At 36.6% G+C, this 24,901-nt stretch overlaps 1 protein-coding gene across 2 annotated transcripts in view; it reads right to left on the reverse strand.

The window, feature by feature from the left end:
- LOC140343780 (uncharacterized) overlaps positions 1 to 23,337 on the reverse strand; it is a 60,061-nt gene extending 36,724 nt beyond the window's left edge. For both annotated transcript variants that reach the window (XR_011923413.1, XM_072430654.1), the window contains exon 1: positions 23,009 to 23,337. The gene's annotated coding sequence lies outside the window, so the exon portion shown is untranslated. The remainder of the gene's footprint in view (positions 1 to 23,008) is intronic.
- Positions 23,338 to 24,901: the final 1,564 nt, after the last annotated feature.

Consider the following 24,901-nt stretch of genomic DNA (forward strand, 5'->3'; position numbering starts at 1 on the left):
ATTGTGAGTTTATTTTGATATGCATCAGTTTAGGATTGTCTTTTTTGTTATTATTGGTATTATTTTTACACAGTATTTATATAGTGCCAACTTATTACACAGAGGTTTACAAAGTCCATAGTCATGTCACTAACTGTCCCTGGTAGGGGCTCAGAATGTCCCTACCATTTTTTAGGGGAAAGCCATTTATCCTAACTGCATGTTTTGGAATGTGGGAGGAAAGCAGAGAAAACCCACACAAACACAGGGAGAACCTACAAACTCTAGTCTTCCTGGCTTTATATGTTTTTATATAATGTAAGATGTTTAAAGAAAAGAATAAGGATGAAGCATTAGCGTTAATCTGGAGCTGCCTTCAATGCCTAGATGCCACAACTCTTCTGGGTTTAAATGACTACCAGTGTTGTAGAACCCACTTTCTTCAAACCCAAGTTGCTATCCATTTTCTCCATGGGGGGCATGTCATTACATAAGCCTGAAATTATACAAGCCTGACTGACATGAAACTAAATCCCTCTACTGATGACATTATAGTTGAAGTGTAAGGTCTTATAATGTCATCAGACATCACTGGACACCAACATTAAAATGCATTCATATAAACCATAAAGGTAAAAAAGTGCATTAAAATAACCGTTTTTACTTTTTTTAATCATCACTTAAATCACTACATATTTTAATCAAAACAATGGAAAAGGTAATGAGGCATTACGGGGTAGAATCTACTTTTGATGTCCTTCACATTCCCTGTTCAATATGACCAACTTCTATGTATCCTATATCCCCTTAGAACAAAATCAAATATTTTACCTTTTATGTGTTTTCTACTAATCTATGACTGGATCATGCACTAATGCACCTCTAAATATTACCTAAACTGTCAAACACCTCTTAGTCTTAATCCTTCCTTCCTTTTCTGATTGCTCGACAATGTATTTAATTATTTAATGATGGTATTTATATTATTTTCATAGTTATTAAATTGGATAGCTGTCTGTGTGCTTTTAATAATACATTTTATTAAAACCTATTTAAAAAAAGATTTAAAGAAAAAAATGTAAAATTTACCTAACAGGATACTAATAATGTACTTATAAGAAAACTAATTCTTGGCGCTTCTAAGCACTGTTCTAACAACTGCAAAAGTCAACTCTAACCAAATTCAGCTTTCAAAAATAATTTCTGGAATAACTGAGTTATTATTTCATGCCAGTAGTCAATGCATATCAGAAAAAAACAGGTTAAATAAACATACAAAGGAAAAACCTGCTTTGCGGTTAACAGGGATTATTTCAGAGCATTTAACAAGAGAGAAATTATATTAGATGCTTGAAGGATCAGATCATCTGACAGATTAGATGATGGACAAACCCATGTTCTGTTGACTGTCAAAACCTTAGGATGCACAAGCCCTTTTTTAGTGTGATGTTTTGAGAATTATGGCAGATGTCCGCTGATCTCAGAATGTAGTCATATGGGCTTATTCAGTAATGCCCAAATCTAGGGTTGTTTTCTTGAGATTTGCAGTCTAACACTAACAAAAACTGCTCATGATTTATTGTAAATAGATGAAAACTCCACCTATTGACTCCCAGAAGGATAATAAACTTATCCTAATTAATTGAAGTTGTCTTCACGCAATCACGTAATACACAAGAAATCATTATAGAACAGGTTTGGTCAATCACTATGATCTAATGATCAATAACATGGGGAAGGGTTAAAGCCCAACTGAAGCATTAGTCAAAAATAGGTAAATAAGCCATGAAATAAGAACTCACTGTCGCACCTTTACTTTTGTTTGCCAGTTGCCAAAAAGCTTTAGCAGAAAGTTCCTTTCTCAACTTTATTGTGGCCAAGGACTCTGTAATGGAGCAGCAGTAGTCCGACATGATGCTTTAGGTTTGACAGATCTAGTAAATAGAGTTAGGAAGGGGAAGCTTTAAGCAAAATGGTAATAATGCAATCAGGGTCCAGACAAATAATAAGATCAATGTGCCACCTTATGTTTTAATTGCCACCCAGAAAAATCTTTACCTCTCAGTATGATGCAAAGAGGACTGCTGATGTCTGAGAGCAATGGTCCTCTGCTGTGGTCACATCTGCTTCATCAAGCCTACTGCTCTACTTGTGCTTCTCACTGTTTCTGATGGGAGAGTGGTTAATTATATCAGGGGAATGCCATTCCTAGAAATTCCTAGGTGATTACAAAGATGCCCAGAAATTCTCTGGAACTATTCATTGCAGAGTTTTTGGGGTTCAAAGGTTAGCAGGTACCTATAACTGATGGGACAGAAGTTTAGTATCTTTTATGCTGTCGGGAGTGAGGGGGGGAGACACAAGCTCCTGGCCTAGGGGAGAAAAAAGTATATATCAAGCCCTGCTTGCATGGCAACTTAAAAATATTCATACTGATCTGTGAGCAGAGAAAGCAGCTGACAATAGATTGGAATGATGGCAGACATCTTTGGACAATGCTGGACCCTGCTATAGTGATAAAGTGCTTGTTCTTGTGTATATTTTTCTAGGTTTTCATTAATTTTTAGGTAAGGGAATAGGTAAGGGGTACTATATAACTTGTACTCATTCGCCAGTATGAGTGGGAATTTTTTTAGGCTCTTCTTTTTAAGGGGGGTTTCAGATTGCAATAAGATCCTACCACCAAGCCCATCCAGTATTTGAAAGTGTCAAAAAAGAGTGTATGGAGGAGGAGCTGCCATCAATGTCCCTTATAGATGCAAATTATGTCAATCAAGCTGACTCTAAAGCCTTGTACAGAGATTGGATGGACGTCAGAGGATTGGGACTGAAATCAATCTTTACCAGGTAAATATGAACGAATAAGCACTGTACAGACAGCACGGCTCTATTCTAAAGAGAGGCGAAAACGAGCGAACTGCGGCCCACTGCTCTCCTCCATTCCCACTGCATCAGTAAAAACTGATTGGGAAGTCGACAACCTTCTGGGAGAAAAGTGCCAAACTTACTGCGTATGGGAGCGCATCGATTGATGTAGGAATAAGAACCAGGAAGAAGAAAGAAAAAGATGGCGACTCCAGCCCATGCTGGGATAAAGATGGAAGATGGGACAGCATAGGACTGACTCAACTAGAATTGTGGAGGAATTGACAATTTTCTACCTGTAAACTTTTTTTTTGTGATAGTTCCACTTTAATATAGAAATAAACCCTAATTTAATAAAACTCAGGGGCTCATTGGAAGTAATGAAAGTTTTCAAGATTTATTCATAAATGAATGTGATAATGAATTGTTTTTTTATCTTGTCCTTTTTTTGCTTTTTTTTTTTTAGAACTACATACATTTTTTTCTTGTCCCAAAGGCTTCAGCCAGAGTCAGTTTAAATTAAAACGTGGTAATACTACAGGTAATACAGGTTTCTCTTGCCAGGAACACCAGGCTTTTTCTGGGTACACACTGGTACATTTTGGAAAGCTTTGCTAATCCTTCCAGTGGAACAATTAGCCTAGTGTTTCTCAACCAGGATTGCTCCAATGGTTGAAAGGAGTTCCTTAACAAATGAGCAGTTTAACTGATACCAATGAACTTCTTCTGAAAGGGTGACATTTTTTCCCAATGACTAGCAATAAAGGGCATTTTTTTCCTTCAAACCAATGGTAATGTACTGTGAGCTGTGTTTATAGTAATTATAGGAGGGGTTCCCTAAAGAGCTGAAAGTTATTTCACGGGTTCCCCTATGTTACAAAGAAACACTGTTATAAAGGGGTTGAAAATTGGTCATCCATGAACTTTTTTTTATTTGTCTGAAAAAAAAACATTACAAATAACATAAAAATTAAATTAGTCTGGGGTCTTCTTAAAAATGTTTTCATCCAGGAATTTTGCAGATTGAACCTAAGATTCACAGTTGGTTCCAGCTGGAAAAAATGTGTTAAACATATAAAAAAACCCTTTAAAGTATATGTCAATCTTAACAATTAACCTCTCTTTTCTTTTCTCCCTTTTGTGTATATATATATATATCTTTTCAAAAGAGGCAGAAAAATACCTGTTGATCATGTCAGAATCCCATTCCTGTGTTTTTTGCACACTATTTAAATAGAATCACAATGTTTATTAAGGTTTCCAGGGATAATTTAACCTTTCACATGTTTCACAACATTTTGTTGTAAATAGTTTCATTGAACAAGCAAAAAATACCAACATATAGAGTAATCCCTGATTCTGTTGTCCTAAACACACCACCCAGAACAGTCAATCCTGTATGCCTGCAGTCACTCCTTATTCTGCCAATTAGCCTGAATTTCATATTTACGTTATGTGTCATGACTTTTTAACTGTAGCTATTTTAGCTAATTGTTTAAGAAGAGAATTAAAAAATCATAGTGAATATCTATTTGTCATTACTGAACAATGTCATGTATGGGTTGTCCCAAGTTCTGATCACTTAAAACCCCTGCACCGTACATTCATTTACAGTTGTTTTGTGGATGATCTCTTGGATAATTTCTAGCACTGAGGGACTTTTATCGTGCACACTATGGGGACTTCAAAGTCTATTTTATTGACTTGGTCTCTGCTACTCTTGGCCATGTTTCCTAGTACAGGTAAGTTATCAGAATTTGCTATACTAAAGCATTTGTTTTTTATTCTATCAGTGATTCCTTTGCAACTTTTTTTTAAATGTATCTTTTATTTATCCAAATATACACACACACATATATATATATATATATATATATATATATGTATGTGTGTGTGGTGTGTGTTTTTTTAGCCTTAATTGTCTATTTTCTAGACATGCCAATATTTAATATTGGATAACCAATATTGAATTTTAGAAAGCACAATCTGAGAATGAAGACCAAATTTTAAAATGGTATGATTTTATTACACATATTAAATCAAATGACATTACAATCGCGATCTTTAGTTTGCGGTCCAATATTGCACCCCGATCAAGAAAAACAGCCATCAGACTATAGATTCTATTGTTTCAATATAACAATGTGAGTTGTCCACTAATGTGCCCAGGAGGACATCATAGACCTTTTCTAATATTTTCTTTGTAGTAATTTAAGGCTAGAAAATGTGGGTTATCACCCACGTACCCAAGGAGACATAATAGATCTTTTGTAATTCTTTTAATAATAATTTCATAATAGAACATTTGTGTTATTTAGCCGTGTGCCCAAGAGGATATCATAGGCTTTTATGTTTTTTGATAATAATTAAAAAAAGATGGGTTTTCCACTCAACTGCTCAAGAGGAAACCATAGAACTTTTTTATTTTCTATTATTACATTTATATTTTAGTTTTTATTTTTAATTGCAATAAAAACACATTTGGATCTTCAGGGCTTAATAAATGCAATAGAATATTGGCTTCTTACCAACCTACAAATCCATCCTTTTTTTTTAATGAGCGTCCAAAAGATGTGATTTGCAATGGTGAAATGTAGCTAAAGACCCCGTTTCAAACCTCCCCCACCAATATTTATTTCAACATTGCTTTTTGAAAATATTTTCCACCCATAAACTGACTATCTTACAAGTCCAACAAAACCTATGAAGCTGCCTAAAAGATTTTTTTACAAATCAGTAATGTTTGGATGTGGTCGCCACATCTCATTCTTTCTTCTGAAACCATCAAGAGTACAACATAATTACCATTTAGAGGTCCCATTATTTATTTGGGATTTTTCATTAGTAGTTTTTGTCTTCTCATTTATATCTCTGTGTTCTTAATAACAAAAATTGCATGAACTTTAGAAAATGCTCATTCATTGTTCGGATCAGAATTGGAACTATATACTTTGCTGTAATCCAACAGAACAATCTGGTATCTGGTGCTCTCTTTTTTTAAATCTGCCTCAAAAGCTGTTAATACAAACATGGCATTATATAATATTTCATAATTATGTATAATATTCCACAGTAGTTTCAATGTATATAGAAATGTAAAATAATTTTTATATATTCTATAGAAAAACATAGTTAACAACAACAAATTCAAAGTCAGGACTCTATGATCATAATATATTGTAAATATACATAATTACATTTTAGGTAGCTCCAATACTAACAGAAAATCTGACATTCCTTGAAACAATATATATATATATATATATATATATATTTATTTATATAATGCATTTATGAAAGTAATTATTATACTGCTGGGATGAGAGAACAAACACTCCCTTTTAACCCTAAATACTCCTTTTAACATGTATTGGCAAGAAAAATTAGTGGCTTAATGCTGATATGGTAGGATCTCTAAGAGATACTTATTGCCTGATATCAAATCAATAAAACAGACAAGAAGAATAGATGGGGCTTTTTGTGCACAAAAAGCACATCTATCCCTAATAAGTAGAAGTGCTTTTAGGTGAGTATATGTATTTATTGTAAATATTCTATTTTTTTTTTTACCTTGCTGACCCAGATCTGGATACCTTGCTGACCCAGGTTAAAAACACTAACCTGTACTTATAATTGATTCATGCATTGCATATTATTATTTATTATTATCATTATTTTATGTTTTTAATTAGTTTTTTTTTTTTTTTAAATATGTCATTTTTGTGAATTATTTACTAAAATCTTTTTTTTTTATATATATTTTCCAGGTGCCCAAGGCTCAAGTACCGGTATGTAATGTTTCTGCAAAACTATTTATATATAAAATATATACAATATATAATATTTACATATACAGATATGATAATTTATTATATTTTTTTATTTTTATGCTGAGTTATTTTTTTTATTTCCATTTGCTAAATCATGTTCATAAATTAAACCTTTAAACATGTAAATGGTAATTATACTATTTTTTATTTTTTATAGTAACTGGTCAGGTTTCCCCTTGTTTCTGATGTGAAAGATGGATTAAAATTTAGGCTTTACATGTCTGCTGTGGGTTAAGAGGATTGTAATTTGTTTCAATTCTGCTACACCCTGAGGGAATCTAAACCCTTAAATTCTGACAGATCTCTATGAAAAGATTAACCCCAGTGACGAAGTAGCTAAGGTGTGGCGGTTAATAGTAAGCTTGCAAGCAGTATTTATTTCCTATGTACAGTGATGGTCTGTGCAAAGTCAGTGGATTGTAGTGGATGGTAGCTACAATAGTATATTTGGGCTTATTACTACATACAGCCTGCTTCCTGGGGTTGATTGACTAAAAGAAGATGGGCTGTTGATATAGCAAAGTGAATTATCCCTTTAGATTACCTAATAAGCAATTGGGTTTTCTTTGCAAAGTGAACTATCACTGTATTCACTAAACTAACTGAATTATCCCTTTCAACAAAACTCCTTGGTAAGTAAACGGCCTAAATTCGAAGATTGACCAAGCCTAAGGTTGACGTTCAAAAATATATACCTGTGTTAAATTATATCCAGCAACTTCAAAAAGCTGTGAACGCAAAAGACTTAAAGCGGATTTATCATGGCCTCTTTAACATTATCTGGAGTTACTGGAGGCTCTTCCTCTACTACAACAACCACAACTGGTTCATCTACAACATCCACAACTTCTGCAGTTACTGGAGGCACTTCCTCTACTACAGCAACCACAACTAGTGCACCTACATCATCTACAACATCCACAACTTCTGGAGTTACTGGAGGTTCTTCCTCTACCACAACAACAACTGGTACAGCCACAACATCCACAACTTCTGGAGTAACTGCAGGCTCTTCTACTACAACAACCACAACTAGTGCATCTACAACGTCCACAACTTCTGGAGCTACTGGAGGCTCTTCCTCTACTGCAACAACCACAACAACTGCATCCACTACAACCACAAACTCCGGAACCAGTAGTATAACCACACTGACAACAAATGCTGTTGCTGTATTATCTACAAGTGCAAATTGTAAGTAATTTTTAATGTGTGTGTGTATATATATATATATATATATATATATTTATTTATAAAATTTGTATGAATATACATTAAAGCTAAGTGCTAACCTCACTGAAAGACTGCAAAAGTAGCAGTAGCTTCCATTCAGCATAACAAAACACAAAAATGGCCTAGTCCAGCAGAACAAAAGCAGCTTGCTTCAGCAAATAAGTCCCACAGACAAGTTATCACACAGTCTTGCCTCCTCAAGCGGCTGAGGCCTGGTACTCACAAGTGGTAAGGGATTTTAGTCCCTGTAATTTGTCCTCCAGAACCAGGGTGCTGCCTGGCTATGGCTTCCAGGCTATGGCTTCATGGCTATGGCTTCCAGGCTCACGCTCAAACTGAAACTGACCCCTACCCCCATCCCCACTTTCTGACAGCCTCAGACATACTTGCCTGGATAGTACAAAATCCTGGATTGTACTGCAAGGGGATAGGAAAGCCCACCCAGACCCTTTCCTTCTATCCCAAAGTCCAGGCCCTGTAATAATTTACCAAAGATGGCAGCAGCAGGTTTCCAAACTAGACTTTCTGGATGTCTTTTGTAGAAATTGACTTTATTTCAGAAGGACCATGACTGAAAGGGGGAAATATATTTACCATTTAGGACCTACTCCTGATGTCCTGTACAATATAATGCTTGTGTGTAATAAAAAACATCCTTTTGGTAAAAAAAAAATACTGAAAATATAAATCAGTCAAGCAGAAACAAATCTTCATGTTAAAAATGGCCTTCTTCATTAGATAATGTTTCAGTGAATGTCAGATTCACTAGCCATGTTTGATAGAGAACTATATTATTAGAACTGAAATAGCTCAAAGACAATAGCTGAAAACACACAGAAAAAAACAGAGGTTCTACTCTAAACTTAAAGACATTCATTTCAATTTAGGTTTTAAAACAATCTGCAAGAACTGAATTTGTTTTTTCTATATTACAGTGCCATATTGGGCTATTGTCTTGTTTGGCATACTGGCTGCTGGAATGTTGTTGGGATTATTGATTGGGGTAAGTATCGGAATGAACAAAGTGGCCCTACAGAGAACTTGTTGCTTTGTCTTGAATAGGCAAATAACCTTTACGGAAGGCGACCAGTTTCTTCCCATGCCTAGGATAACCTAATGAAAAATTGCTATTACCAACCCTTCATTTAAGTATCACATGCATCAATCAAGCAATTTTTTGGGATCTTTAATGGGGGACAGTTTTAGTTCAAAACATCAGAGGAGCATAATGTTTTCTATAGAAAAGAATTCTTGTGAGCAAATCTAAATCCCTCAGGGTAGAACCTCAATAGCACAGCACCTTTAAGAATCAATTACTTTTACAGTAAGGCAATGTGCTCCAACAGCCCACTCAGGTGTAAAGAAATATTTTCCTACAGCCAATCACCAACAACTCTAGTGCAATTTTCAGAATTTTAATTTACATTCAGTTATTTCTGAATTATTTATTATTTTTTTTTTTTCAAATAGAATAAATTAGCAAAGAATTAAAAAAAAACAAGCATTTTCATTTCAATTCACAATAGAAATCAGAATGCTGTATGTAACACTAGAATATGTAAAGATAGATTGATATACCAAAAGCTCTGAGCTAAACAGGGATGTATTACCGGTATTAATAACTATACAATAAGCCAAGGGCAGCCTTACTCCACCTGTCTTAATTTATCAATTAAGTAAACTATTTTGGTGATAAGACTATTGAAAACCATGTTCTGTAAAAATTAAACATGCTTTATTGATCACTAATTTACTATTTACCTATTTTCTTAGCTCGGATAAAACATTTATTTTTTATTTTAATACAGCTTGCAGCTTGTGCTCATTACATAACATTCAGAGTGGGGAGCTACCCATTGTACTCTACGCACTATGGACGCTGGAACCTTTCACATCAAGCATCAGACCCAGAAGGTGGAGTAGTACAAATAGAAAGAACATGCATTCCAAGACCAGAAGTCCAAAGAGAAGAACTTGAGATGTGCGAAAGAACAATCCAGTGTGCATAGACTACAAAAAGTCCTGCAACAAGCACTTATTTTTAGACATTACCTCTCCACTACATATACTAACTTGTATTTCATGATGCCATCCTAATTTGGTAAAAATGAGGTTCTCATCTTGTATCAATGACTGCTGCTTCTGAAATTTTAGAACTCCCTTGCAACACTGGTTTAAGAACCGGACCACTTAAGGTGCGTACACACTTCCAATTTTTATCGTTCCAATCGAACGACGAACGATCGATTGGGCAAAAAATCGTTCGTAAAAAAGTAACCAACGACGCCGACGAACGAGGAAAGTCGCTGGAAACGAACGACCGGACCGACGGATCGGATTGGACGACGATCGATGAACATCGTTCGTGTGTACCGTCGTTCGTTGATCGTCCATGAGCTGAGCATGCGTGATGAACGAACGTCCGTTCACTTTCCTGTCGTGCACATAGTTCCTCTATCGCTCAAACGATCGTATCTATTGTGTGTACAATATCTACGAACGATCGTGTCGTTAACTCTATGTGCAGGATCGGTGCTATACGATCGTTCCTATATATCGTGCATGAACGTTCGTCGTTCGTTTTCCAACGATAATAATTGGAAGTGTGTAAGTAGCTTTACTCTACTGATTCTCTTTATAAGTGACTGCTTACATAGATAGGTCCTACACCATGCTTACAAACCACTTGATAAACAAGTGTTTTGTTTGCTTTAGCTTGTTGGTACTACAATTACATATTAGACTCATACATTATATATTGTAAATGATTTTTCCTAAACATACAATTGTAAAAAGATTTTTGTGAACCATTTCAATGAGTTAAGGGTCCAGGTCAACAGATTTGTGTTTACTTTAAATCAATGCAAAACCTGCTTGAAATAGATTAGTTGCAACTCAAACACCGAAAGCATCCCAATGGGGCCAATTGAAAATTTGTTTGTCCGTTAGTTTAGCCATAATTTGGCCATTTCTGTGTTTGGATATGTTCTATTCCCTATTCAGTAAATGGGAAATGGAACGCATCCAAATAAAACAATGTCCAAAGAATAGCCAAGTCAATGGGGAATATAAACACATCCAAAAAATGGCCAAATCATGGAACGAACAATTTATAAACAGATCCCAAAATGATAACAAACTGATGCCATCAACACATGGCCAAAGCCTATCAACACAGGCCCTAATTTGTATTACAAACAAGACTATAACTTTCAATGAATGGCTTATACTCCATCAAGCAGATATAATAGATCTGTTCCAAAAAATGAAAGAACTAGAAATTATTCTGATATGCCAATTTATTATATACAAATTTTTGAGAAATGCACCAGAGTTTTATATTTTAATTTTTAAGTGTCCAAGTTCCAGGGGGTCATCTTGCTTCTCTCAAGAAACCTTCACACCATTTCCACTACAGCTAATCTTCACAAATGCCTCGACGTGGCCAGAAAAAGAAACACAAAAATAATAAGGTTGTCATGCTCTGTAAAATTTAAGTATTCATACTGTCACCCTTGTCCTTGGCACAGCCTCATAGGGGCCATTTCTTTGTAAATACCACCCAGTGCCACACACTAAATCAGAACAAGCATGCATCATGTGAAGTCAAAACTCTGATATGCATATTCAGATATGCTCATTTAGTCAATTGCAGCTTATTGACTAAAATTGTTGCGTCCAGAGGATCCACAATGCAAGATGGAACTAAAATTTTCAATATGGTCACCAATGGCATCCTATTTTATTTCCTTTATTACAGGGGTACTTTCAGATGACCATTGTATACCTTTTCTATGCACTGAAAATGATAGTGTTATTTTTATCTGCCAAAGTAACTTATAGTATATTGTATGATCAATTGCACTGCAGTTTTATTATGATGAATTATTTATATGCTTTCATGTGTTCATATTTATTAAACTATGCAGACATTATATAAAGCAGCCGTATAGCCATTATTGGGATATACAGAGATGGCGAAATGTATTGCAATTAAATTATGCTGAATTATTTATATGCTTTATTGTGTTTTCAAAATGAATAAACTAAGAAGTTCATTTATAAAGTGAGATGTTCTTCTTTTCTATATAAGCCTTCTCCAGCACAAAGTAATCTTGCTTTATAAATGCCTTTTACTTTGCTTGCTTTAGAACTTTGACCCAAGGGGAGTTTTTTAATAATGGTAAAGGGGAGAAGAAGGAGGAACTTTAAATAGGTCATGTGACAATGTACTCCTCCTATCAGAAGGTGTTTTATGGAAACCCCTGATCAGAAATTGTTCTCCATGTGCTTCACTGTATCTACACCTTTTATATTAACCATAATCCCCCTGTACTGTATTAGCACCAAAGCCTTGCGGTTTGGGGTGAGGGCACCCTAAAACTCTTTAAAAATGGAACACTATGTCTAGTATTATGTAAACAGCAAAAGAGCTGCTTTCTCACTGTGATATATATATATATCTTTATACACTTGCTTTATACACTTTTTATGTTTTGTGGTTTGTAATTAAAGATGCCAAAGCTCCTTGGAATTGTTAAATCTGACTTCTATTAAATGTAATGTTTACTTGTGGTTGCAGAGTTTAGTTTTGTTTTCTGATTTGTTTTTTCTGCAGCAATAATGATGCTACCACCAAAACTGCTGACAAAGAGTAATCTTGTACAAAACACCATCATGACAGTCCTGTTTTGATTGTTTAAAACATTTTTAACCCTTCAAATACTCTTCAGGGGGATCCCCAGCTATAATTACTATATCGTCAACTCAGAGTACATTAGCTTAGTGGTCAGTGGAACACTCTTACATTGGTGGCCATTGAGGAGAAAGCCACTCCTACACATAGTCAACAATATCATTGGTGTCAGAAACCTTTGGAGGAACCCTAGGATTCCACAAAACCCTGTTTGAATAACACTGGTTTAAAAGGTAAATTTTGATACTTATATTCAAAGAAAAAAAATGATCCACTTCAGGAGCCACTAAATATTATATTTTATATGCAGGTAGCAGTCTTAGTTGTAGGTACTTACACCACATTTACATGCCCAAAGTTATAGCCATATACACGGACAGATGTGTACTTTTTTCTCCTCTAGGCCAGTTAGTTTGTGCTTGGAAGGTCATTGGTCGGAGCTATGATGGTTGTGGTCCAGAACAGCTCTATGCTACGGACTCTTATAATGATGAAATTACAGCCATGATAGCATGACAAATGCTGCTCCTATCGGCCATGGCACCCTCGTCCATGAGTGACCTTGTGGAAAATCTGACCCTGGCCATATGGGGTCAATGCTGTAATTTCCTAAGGCTATGTATTACATAGTTCTGTTCATTGAAAACTTCTTCCCAGTGCTGACTGTCATTGTACCATTGTTCTTTAATTGTCTGTGGCAAATTTTATGGATAATCCCGAGTCAGGATTTATAGGTCTGTATTGTTGACCTATACATTTTGCTCAGAGAACCTTGTGCTGGACTTGTATATGAAGTTGGGCAGTAGTGCCTGGATCAGAAAGATCGCTATAAGAGAGTCACAGATCTTTTGTCAGCTAAAACATTTCACATATATTTATTTACTCAGTGTTTTTAGATTTGTGCCTGGAGATCTGCTTTGGTAATAAAGGAATTTGAAAAAAATGCAGCCTGAGGCAGGCAGACATGTGGGGCTTGAAATTCAAGCATAACATTACAACAACCAGTCAAGCCCAACAACCAGTCTGGGAGACATGTTTTCTCCAAGTTAAATTATTATAGGCTTTTCAGGGGATCCCATTTCAGTTTTATTGCTGGATGTAATGAATATTTCAATTCATAAGAAAATATATGCATATCCTTTTTGCAAAAAAGAATCTGCCTGCTTGCCATTTTTTTTATTTTAGTTCAGCTTTAAAAGCGTTTCAAGGGCGGAAAAAAGTCAGGGAGTGAGTCACTAGTGAAGAATTTTTATTTTCATACCTAATGTTACCTTTTATTGATAGAGTGAATATGTTACATAAAGCTGTACAGTAAAAAAAGGCTGCAAATGATAAACATAAATAATAGACAAGTGGAGGTGGGGACCCTGCTCAACAGAGCTTACAATCTAAGCAGTGAGAGAGAGTGGTACACAATAGGAAGGAGCAAAAACTAGTCCAAAAAAAGAACAGGAGACGGGTCAGTGGTTTAGAACCTGCTAAGTTCTGAAAAGTTGTACTACCATCATTACACTCAGCAACATTCTAGCACAATAAGGTGTGGGTGAATAACTTATTTATGTTATTTTACAAAAAATTGGTTGTCCACTTTGTGCATGGAATGCAAGAAAAACAAAAATTGAGGACATGAGCAATCGATGGTAAAGGACATGTTTTTTTGTGAACAGGATCACATCAAAACATGATGCATCGGTGTTAGTGGAGAATAATAGAGCATCATCTGTCAATGTCATCCGCTTAATATAAAAATATGTGAAAAAGGTTTTACTCTCTACAGTCACTCATGTTTGTTCTGAGCATAAATAAGAACTTAGGTCAACACAAAATATGCAGTTCCACCCCTTGAGATGGATTGTGTGAGCAGATAAATCTCTGAGCTGAGTCAGAGGACAAATTTGTAAAAAAGAAATACAATGAGTTACTTAAGGAGAAAACCTTAAATCAGAAGTAAACACAAAAAAAAAATCACCCTTACTTCCCTCTATCCCCCCGGAGGTTTTCTAGATCGGGTCCTGCATCATCCTGGATTCATCCTTTGTCCCAGCATGGAGGAAGTGCGGGGTGCTGCCACCATCTTTACCCTTCTTCCACCTTCTGCCTATGTCACCTGATCTCACACAGCGTAGGTGCAAGATTAGGTGGTCTAGCCTGCAGTAGATGGGGAAAAAAAGACTGCCTATGGGCGTCTTCTTTTTCCCCATTGAAGAAAAAGCTTTCTCCGCACGTGCCCGAGATTGGGCAAGTGCAGAAGTAGCAGCCAAACGCCTCCCAGGATGCATGACGTATGTACCCCAGGGTGCACTCCCATGCACTCGCATCCTGTCTTTATTGCTGTGGCAACAAAGACAGAAGAGGGGGCTTTACCCTTTAAAAAGAGTTTTAACCCCTCCAAAAAAAAAAAAAAAAAAAAGGTGTTACTTTACATAGTACGGTTGTCTACCCTTTTATGTAAGGTAAAAAAGTTTGTTTAGGTCTGACCTAATTTATTAAAGCTCTCCAAGACTAGAAAAGATACATTATCTGCATTTATTATCACATCAATACATTTAATATTTTTTAAGTATCCAAACATGACCTTAGGTAAGCAGTACTAAGAGCAAGTCAGATGTGCTTCTTTTCTGACTTGTAACAAGTAATATTGTGGCTGGAAGAGAGAGACAATCTTATCAATCTACTAATTATTTTTCATTGTCCAATCACAGGCTGCAGGGCAAAATTAGATCTCCTGCTCTACTAAGCAGGGTTGTGCTATGTTGTAGAGATGTATAATCATAGAACTTGACAGAGGAAAGTAAAATCATTTGACAGGTAAAACAACTCCCATATGGATATTTCATTTCTGTATATAGCTGTTTTCCTAAAGTCCAGTGCAAATATAAAAACATTTAAATTACAGAGACGATTCAGAAAACCTCAATGTTTGGCATGAATCTTTAAAAAGGAATGACCAAAACTCTGAAATATATGCAATACTCTCACATCAGAGGTGACACCTTCCCCAGTTATGTGTAATATATAACATATAGATCTGTCATGTCTATGACATTAAAAATAAATGAGTCACTACTTTCTGTCAAGTTTACTACACGTGAAAAGAAAGTGATAGAACCTGAAACAAAATAATTAGGCATTAAATCAAAATGTACTAGGATGAAGTAATTGTGAAGTGGGGAATTATAAATGGTATACTCTTTATTTACGGAATCCTTTTCATATGATGCTTTACTATCATTAAAGATCATTAGAGAATTTTGAAGTTACAATTTTATTGCATTAGTTATGTTTAAACCAATAAAAAAGGTCAAACCACTAAAAAATGATTTTAATTGACAAGCCCGTCTTTGTTTTGCATTAGATTCGGAAACAAAAAAAAATTATCTTTCATAGTCCATGAATCTGTTTCTGCCCACTTCTGAGTTTTGGGTGTTTCTACCTCATTTCCGCACCATCCTCATTAACACATTATCCACCAGGGAATCCTTTTTCATTAATAAATAATTAAATAAATATATTATATATTTATATAAATAATTATATAAATATATAAATATATTTATATAAATAATTATATAAAAAAAAATATATATATTGTGACAGTGTCCCAAAACTGTTAGGAAAAGTGTTAGTGGCTTCAGGGAAAGAGAGAGATACTTGGTGAAAAAACAGGTTCTTTAGGGCCCTGGAGCTGGCCAAGGGAGTAAAAGGATGGGGTGCAAGGGTGGGTTCCTTGGCCCAACCCAATCCTGATTTGGGTTATATGCACCTGCACTCAGGTACAAGGAAGAAGGGAATTGATTAGAAGGAGGCTGAGAAGGGAGCCAGAGCGGGTTCCAGGCTGAGAGAGAACCAGAGTGGATTCCAGGCTGAGAGAGAGCCAGAGGGTTCCAGGCTGAAGAGAAAGCCAGAGTGTTCCAGGCTGAGATAGAGCCAGAGTGTCCCAGGCTGAGAGAGAGGAGGGTTCCAGGCTGAAGAGAAAGCCAGAGTGTTCCAGGCTGAGATAGAGCCAGAGTGTCCCAGGCTGAGAGAGAGCCAGAGGGTTCCAGGCTGAACAGAGAGCCAGAGGGTTCCAGGCTAGGAGAGGGTCAGAGTGGATTCCAAAGTTCACTGTCCCTATTGTGATACAGTCTTCTATGACTGTTATGCCCTTACTCAACCAAGGAGTAAAGATAAAACAAGATCTGTATGAAAGATGAAAAAGAGAAAACAAGAGCCTGTTGAAAATATAGAGAAACTGATTTAAAAAAAGACGCTTTGCGGGGAGAGCCTAAAGTTACTGCAGCACTGGATCTCTAAAAAGAAAATTGTTTTGTTGTTGTTGCTTTGTTTGTTTGTTTTGTTGTTTTGCCTAGAAAAGGGACAGACAGGTCTTCAAGGGCAACTTACGAAGGATAGAGCAAGAAAATGCAGAGGAATGCAGAGGCCCTATCCTGCATAATTTGTATGGGGAAAAAAATGTGACCAACCCCACGGGGTCAAGCAGAGGGGGGGGGGTTGTGACAGAGTGTCCCAAAAATGTTAGGAAAAGTGTTAGTGGCTCCAGGGAAAGAGAGAGTGATACTTGGTGTATAGGGTTTCTTGGAAAGAAAAAACAGGTTCTTTGGGGGCCCTGGAGCCGGCCAAGGGAGTGAAAGGTGGGTTACCTGGGCCAACCCAATCCTGATTTGGGTTATATGCACCTGCATTCCGGTGCAATGAAGAAAGGAATTGATCAGCAAGAGGTTGAGAAGGGATTCAGAGTGGGTTCTAGCCTGAGAGAGAACCAGAGTGGATTCAAGGCTGAGAGAGAGAGCCAGAGGGTTCCAGGTAAATAAGAGAGCCAGAGGGTTCCAGGCTGAGAGAGCCAGAGGGTTCCAGGCTGAGAAAGAGCCAGAGGGTTCCAGGTTGAAGAGAGAGCCAGAGTGTTCCAGGCTGAGAGGGAGCCAGAGTGTTCCAGGTTTAAGAGAGAGGCAGAGGATTGCAGGCTGGGAGAGAGCCAGAGTGTTCCAGGCTGAGAGAGAGTGAAAAAATGGGTTTTTAGGGCCCTGGAGCTGGCCAAGGGAGTGAAAGGGTGGGGTGAAAGGGTGGGTCCTTGGCCCAACCCAATCCTGATTTGGGTTATATGCACCTGCACTCAGGTACAAGGAAGAAGGGAATTGATCAGAAGAAGGCTGAAGAGAGAGCCAGAGTGTTCCAGGCTGAGAGATTGCCAGAGTGTTCCAGGCTGGGAGAGAGCCAGAGTGTTGCAGGCTGGAGAGAGAGTCAGAGGGTTCCAGGCTGAGGAGAGAGCCAGAGTTCTCCAGGCTGAGAGAGAGCCAGAGGGTTCCAGGTTGAAGAGAGAGCCAGAGTGTTCCAGGTTGGAGAGAGAGCCAGAGGGTTCCAGGTTGAAGAAAGAGCCAGAGTGTTCCAGGCTGAGAGAGAGCCAGAGGGTTCCAGGTTGAAGAGAGAGCCAGAGTGTTCCAGGCTGAGAGGGAGCCAGAGGGTTCCAGGTTGAAGAGAGAGCCAGAGGGTTGCAGAGTGTTCCAGGCTGAGAGAGAGCCAGATTATTCCAGGCTGAAGAGAGAGCCAGAGTGTTCCAGGCTGAGAGAGAGCCAGAGGGTTCCAGGCTGAAGAGAGAGCCAGAGTGTTCCAGGCTAAGAGAGAGCTAGAGGGTTCCAGGAAAGCCAGCGGCCAAACAATACTACAAAGTTGTGGGTTAACAGTACTGATATAGTGAATGTGTTAGGAAGAGAGGGCACCAAGTGAGGTAGCCAGATGCCCAGGCGGGCTACTGTTTATTTTTTTGTTGTGAAGCTGCAAAGTGTGCTGCAATGCTTGGCTAAGGAAATAAATACTACCGTTATTTTGGACTTTTGGAGTATGCTGCCTCTTGTCTGTCTGCAAGCATACTGTTACCATGAGCCAGCCCTGGTGAGATACCACAGTATATATAAAACAACATGCTAAATTCCTAAATTCTTAATTGTATGAATATTTACAATAATCATTGTCCACATTCATACCCTTATTATTAATAGAAACTAATTTATTTATGCATTCAACTTCCTATTTAATTTTAAATTCCTAATTATGGACCACTTTTAATTTTAGGACCATAGCTAATCATATAGATCAATTGTTAGATTTTTTTTTTCCACTTTCCACAAAATATTTAGCAACTGGTAACTGTTTTAGTGAGTCTTGGATTGATATTTGAGTCTTGCAATCCTATATATATATATATATATATATATATATATATATATACACACTGCATAGCTATATGCATTCTGATATGTAGTGTGGAGTGTTTTTAGTCTATAGGTGTCACTGTTGGTTTTACGCTGTCACTGAATGAATTCAGAATCTTTAGCTGTGAATCTTGATTTGTGACTAAGCATTCTTAATACATTTAGTCAACTGACAATTATTATTACTATATGCTTAACGATTTCAAAACTTGCAATAACTTTGGGAAGGATGTAATATTGGTGTGATACAAGACAAAAGTCTTGCTGCCCAGAGTGACCACTCATCATCCAAAATGTTTGTCAGCTTTAGCTGGTGGAAGATGAATTCTGATTACTTGTATTGAGTCAAAGCTTAGGAATTTTACTATACACTGCAAGTATTAAATGCTCCTTTAGGTCTAGAGGGGATATAAAAAACAAGTTTATATCACGCAACCCGACCACCTCAACGTTTTGCTTACCTGCCCCGTGCTGCAGTCATAGGAACTGTTATTATTCTTTACATTGCAAGACAAATGGATGTCAAGAACCCATTAACAATTTATAAGTTGAGTAGAAAAGGAGCCATGCCAACTTCCCAGGAAGCAAGGTAATATAGCAAAGAAACCTGTTTTTTTCTTGCCCGCCCTAGACCCAAAAGAGCTCCAACCGTTCAGTTTTCTTCAAATTCTTACACTGTGACATTATTGACTGTAGTGTCATTACAAAAGGGGCTCTCTTTCCATCTGGAGTAAAATAAAAATGTGGAATAGGCTCCTTCAGAAAGTATTTTCAGCAAGTTCTATAAATTGCTTTAGAAAAAAACATAAATGCCTTTCTAGAAGCACTGAATATATCTAGGTATTAAAGTTTTAAAGTGGAGACAGCAAAGACTGTTGATCCAAGGAACATCCAATTGCCTCATGGAAGGAATTTTTATCACCTGTTGGAAATTCTACCCAGGTTTTTTTGCCTTCCTCTGGATCAACTATGTTCATAGGGTTTTTTATCTGGAATCTAGGGATTCTGGTTAAAGTTGATAGACTTAGGTCTTTTTTCAACCTAACTATGTAACTTTGCTAAATAAAGCAAAATTTGCGTCACCTTAGTTGGCTGAAAAAATAAAACACACAATTCATCCAAAAGCTTCAAATATCTCCTGTTTAGGTATTTTATTATTCTTTTACAAATTCCTCCCTTCCGAAGTTACCACTCTCATTTTATTGTAAACCACAGAAAACAAATTGAATTGTCTTTGTTGTGGTGACCTGTGTCTCATTTCTTCCCATTCCTCCACACAAATAGCTGAGATTTAAGTCAGTTAGTGGGTATTCAGCACTCAAAGTGCCAGTTCCAGTTGACATAAACTGTCATGTTTGGCTTTAGAAAGAGACAACATCAATCATGGTGTAATATTGCCTCAAGATTATTGTGCAAGATAAACTTTCAGATATCTTAGCCCAATCTGCTCATTTTGTCAAAAATGTTTACTTTGTTTATACAGAAACATCTTCCAGACGGCTTAACACGTCAATAAAACATATGTACAGGAAATTTTCAAGCTGCCAAATAGTTTCAAAGAGTTATGCACGTAAATGAATAGCGCAAGGAAAGCAAGCTTGTAACTCTATTGATGACAAATTGTGACCTGCAAGATTTTTGGGGTACAGTGACAACTCTAAGCTCTGTATATTCTTTATTGTATAGTGCATGGTGTGCTGTCTAAAAAGAAAACCCAGCACTAACTAAGCACCTGATGACTGCTTTGTTGATGGTACAAAATAAAAGGCCATAAATAACTTGAGGTTGCCATTAATTAGTGCAAATTGGGTTTATATTGCTGTCTATTACTACCAGGTATGAATTATTCTGCCATGCATCGGTCGGTTAACAGAAGTGTTGTTTGAATGTGCCTCAGGCAATATCCCTCCTACAATAAAGTAACCTTATCTGCCTGTTTTTTTTAAATACACTCACCCATTCTTGTTCCGTGGGGGAGCTGCTATCTACTTTTATTCCTCTATGTGTTGCTGATCTTCGGCCACCTTGATTGGCTGTGCTGGTATGGTGAAACTCCCTCATGTTTTCATACTACATACTACACTCAACAGAATTGCAAAACTATAGTTCCATTTAAAAGAGGGGTCTATTTATAAATACTCCAAACACTCCAAACTTTTACCTAAAATGTGCACATTTTTCACATTGGATTCAATAATAAAATAGGTGAATCAACTTTAGCTCAAGATTCATACATTTTTTCTAATTTAATTTATTTGGTCAATAGTGAGTGAAAACATTTAAAACTAACCCCATAAAAATCTGGCTCAGAAAAATGCAGTTTACATATTATTGCTAATTGAAGTAACACTTTTTACCATACTGCTATAGTATAGGGGACTATACCAAACCAGGTATAAAACCTTTTTGTGGGTGAAAAATCATTTTGGATGAGATGCCACATCCCATATGAATTTTTTTTGTACATCACAGCTAGATGAATGTGAGAGTTTTTCAAGGATAAACCAAAATGACTTATTAATAGTAATTTTGTAACACATACTACAATTATGGATAAAATCATATATTAAAACAATGCCTCCATAACAAAATATAAATAAATATAACAATAACAAAACTATAAATAGCATAATGAATCTCTTCTTCTGTCTCACTGCAGTTTATCGCCACGCTTCACAGCTATCTGTGATTGATTCCTCAGGAGTTGTTTAAAAGATAAGAAGCAAAAGTAACAATAATGGCTTGAAGGAAAAAGTGATGTCCATACTGGGACAAAACGGATAAATTCACTTAACATTTAACATCCAAATAGTATAGATAACAGAGAAAACATTAGTTCACAGCCTTTTCACCTTAGAGAACCGTAAGTCCGTCCAGGAAGTGTGAGAAATGTGAGTAAAGGAAGATGTGAGGTAGGGCAACCATCTACGTCTCCAAGGCACAAGGTAAGCATTTACAGGGTTTATAGACCAAAAACACCAAATGATTATTATTATCAAGAAACAGTATTTATATAGCACCAACATATTACTGTACATTAAATAGGTGTCACAAATGACAGACAGATACAGACAGTGACAAGGAGAGGACCCTGCCCTAAAAAGCTCACAATCTAAAAACAGGGGGAAGTATCACACAATAGGATTAATGGACCAAAAGCACCAAATGATAGTATATAACAAAATACAATATAATGGTAGTATCATTGACAGCATCAAGATTCTGACATAGTATGACAGTATAATTATCATCATGAGAATGGGATCCATGACGGATAATGTTAAGAAGTTTATTTATGTGTAGCTATAAAATATAGGTATAGGATATGAAGAATGGGAGATAACATGATAACATTTCTGATTATATAAGCATTTTTACATGCCAAGTCCAAAGTCTCTATGAATTCTTGGGACAGTGAATGTCATGAGAATGTATAGGTACAGGGAACTCTGAAATTCTTATAGGATTTATTACATATCATATCACACAGAACTGTCATGTACATTCACAAGCAATGAATCATTACACTCTGTTATGTTTACACCACACGTGAAGAAAGTAATGAAACCTGAACCTGTATGATTAATCCCTAAAGCCAATGACTGACAATAAGATGTAATAAAACACCCAGATTTGTGTAATCTTTAAAGTGGGAAATTATAAATCCTTATTATTATTTCATTTGTTTTAATGTTACGTATAACAGTTGGTTTATCTGATTTATTAATTGCAGAGAAGCTAACAAATACATTTTTTGGTAATGTAGGTAAATGTGAAATTACATCTGTATATTTTACTATTCTTCCTTTCAGCCAGCAAATAGAGAATTTGGTTTCTCTTAGCACCTGTTGGTTACTGGGCTCAAAAGCTCAAGCTAAGCTTTACACAAATGAAAGAGTAAGAGCTGGGTCAATATATAGATACTAATGTTACAGCATTTATTGACTTGAGTGTTATCAAAAAGTTTTTTCAAACTTCTAAAGCAGTTTGGATATTTTATTATAGTCTATGTGGTGTCACATTTTCAGTTAACAAAGTGAAAAGAAGAACTAATATACATGTTAACTTTTCTTTGTAATGGTAATGTTATGTTTACTGTTTTTGCAGTATATTTAATGAAATACTGTAAAGCATTCAAAATGTGTATATATGTTGCAGAAATTAACTGCATATTTGTTTTTATATGTATTTTATCTTACCTTACTTTTCTCTTTTCAAACTTGCAGATACTCATCTCTGGTAAAGTAATAGGTGATCAGTCCAATTTCCTTTTACACTGTGATCCCTACACAACAAGCTTTAATAGCTGCAGAGGTTATCTTGAGCCTGTCTAATTTTTCTGATGGATTGTATGGCTCATCCAGCCCAGTCCTCCCCTTCTATGCTGTCTTGGTCTTCCACTTTAAGCTATTTGCTTTCTATTTTGCCAGTCATTTAGTTTCAGCGTAGTCTTTCTTTGAGTGGTCTGTGTGCAAATACAGTCAGACGGCGACTCAGCCCATTTGCGGATACAGTGTGTAAGGGGCAGTGATGCGAACTTAGAAATCCCCTGTCCTTGCTGAAGTTTACTATTCTACTGTCACACTGTTTTATTCACATGGATATCTGCTAAACGTACATTCATCGGAGTCACAAAGCAGCTCAGGCAAGTCATGGTAATACAGGATTCTACCTCCTGTGTTAACAGACACATAATTGTGGCAAAACATAGTTCCACAGACTTGCATTTCTCCATACTACAAACCACTTTAATCCCCCGTTTATTACTCCACTAACAACTTTAACACTAAATCCCCCAAATAAAGACCACACCATATGTTGGTTCAATGACCTGTAGGCCTTCTATTATAACAAAATATTAATTAATAACTTTATTATCAAAAATACAATATAGATAACAATATAACCAAAATAAACATAACATAAATACAATCAAATGTCAACAAATAGTATACACGTAATAATAACATTATTAGTAACAATAAAATTTAATACCAATTAAAAAATACCAATAAAATAACAATACTGATTCCCCAATTTTAGCTTACTGGTTGCTGGTCCTCGAAGACCACCACATTATACCTTTTTGGGGTCTTCACCTTAAACCACAATTGCTCCCAGCTGCCCATTCTCCCAGCTTGGGAATGAATATATACTTTTCTTCCTGTGCAGATCCCCCAAACAATTTTTTCACCAAACCATTAACCAAGACCAGGGACTCCATACCATAGATGGGTCCCTAAAACCATAATTATTACCAACCAGCACACTCCCCCCAAGGACCTCAACTGCCCACACTAATGACCAACTAAAAAAAACCCACTCTGCCACCTAATAACCCTACTAACCAAAAACTTACCCTGCAGGTTTTCTCTCTAAAAAGACCCCCAGTTCCTCTTCCTGACCTTTTAACTTTTTCTGCCCCTTCCTATATCTCTTCCCCTTAGTTCACTTCTGACCAAAAAACCTAACCCTTTGCTGTCTGCTCCCTGTCTGCCCAGTCAAGTCGACCTTCCCCTATGCTCCTTTCCTGGCACGTTATAGGCCTAACTATTCACAGCAGTTGAGGCTCGTGATGTATTTTGCTGCGGCAGCGAAGAGCAGACAGCAAACTCTGGTGAAAACCTGTTTTAGCAGCCTAGGGGAGGAATGTTTGAGGTTTGCCAAGAGATCAGTGTTAACACAGGACTGTTGTGCTGAATTCAGTAAATGGAAAAGAAAATGGATTGCCTGCACACTCATTTTACAGCATTTCTGCATATATATATAGAACCATGTTTGGCACTGGGGATAGGCACTGGGGATGTGCCCTTGCCTCCGACTGATCACTGGTTACAGAGACTGACAGAGACTTCAGACTACTCCTCCTGACTTTTGATAAATGATCCTTTGCAGCTCTTGTAATTACATCACAATACTAAGAAGAGGGATTACACAGTACAGAGTAAAGAGAATTAAACAATGTACCAATGAACACCATACAAGTGGAGGAGAATGAGTTTTGAGGGTCCTTTTAAAAATTTGTTTTACATTTTAAATACATTTTGTTTTCATTGTTTTTAATTGTGTGTAAGTGTTATTTCACTGATACA

The sequence above is a fragment of the Pyxicephalus adspersus genome, chromosome Z (genome assembly GCF_032062135.1).
Source record: "Pyxicephalus adspersus chromosome Z, UCB_Pads_2.0, whole genome shotgun sequence".
Lineage (NCBI taxonomy): Eukaryota > Metazoa > Chordata > Amphibia > Anura > Pyxicephalidae > Pyxicephalus > Pyxicephalus adspersus.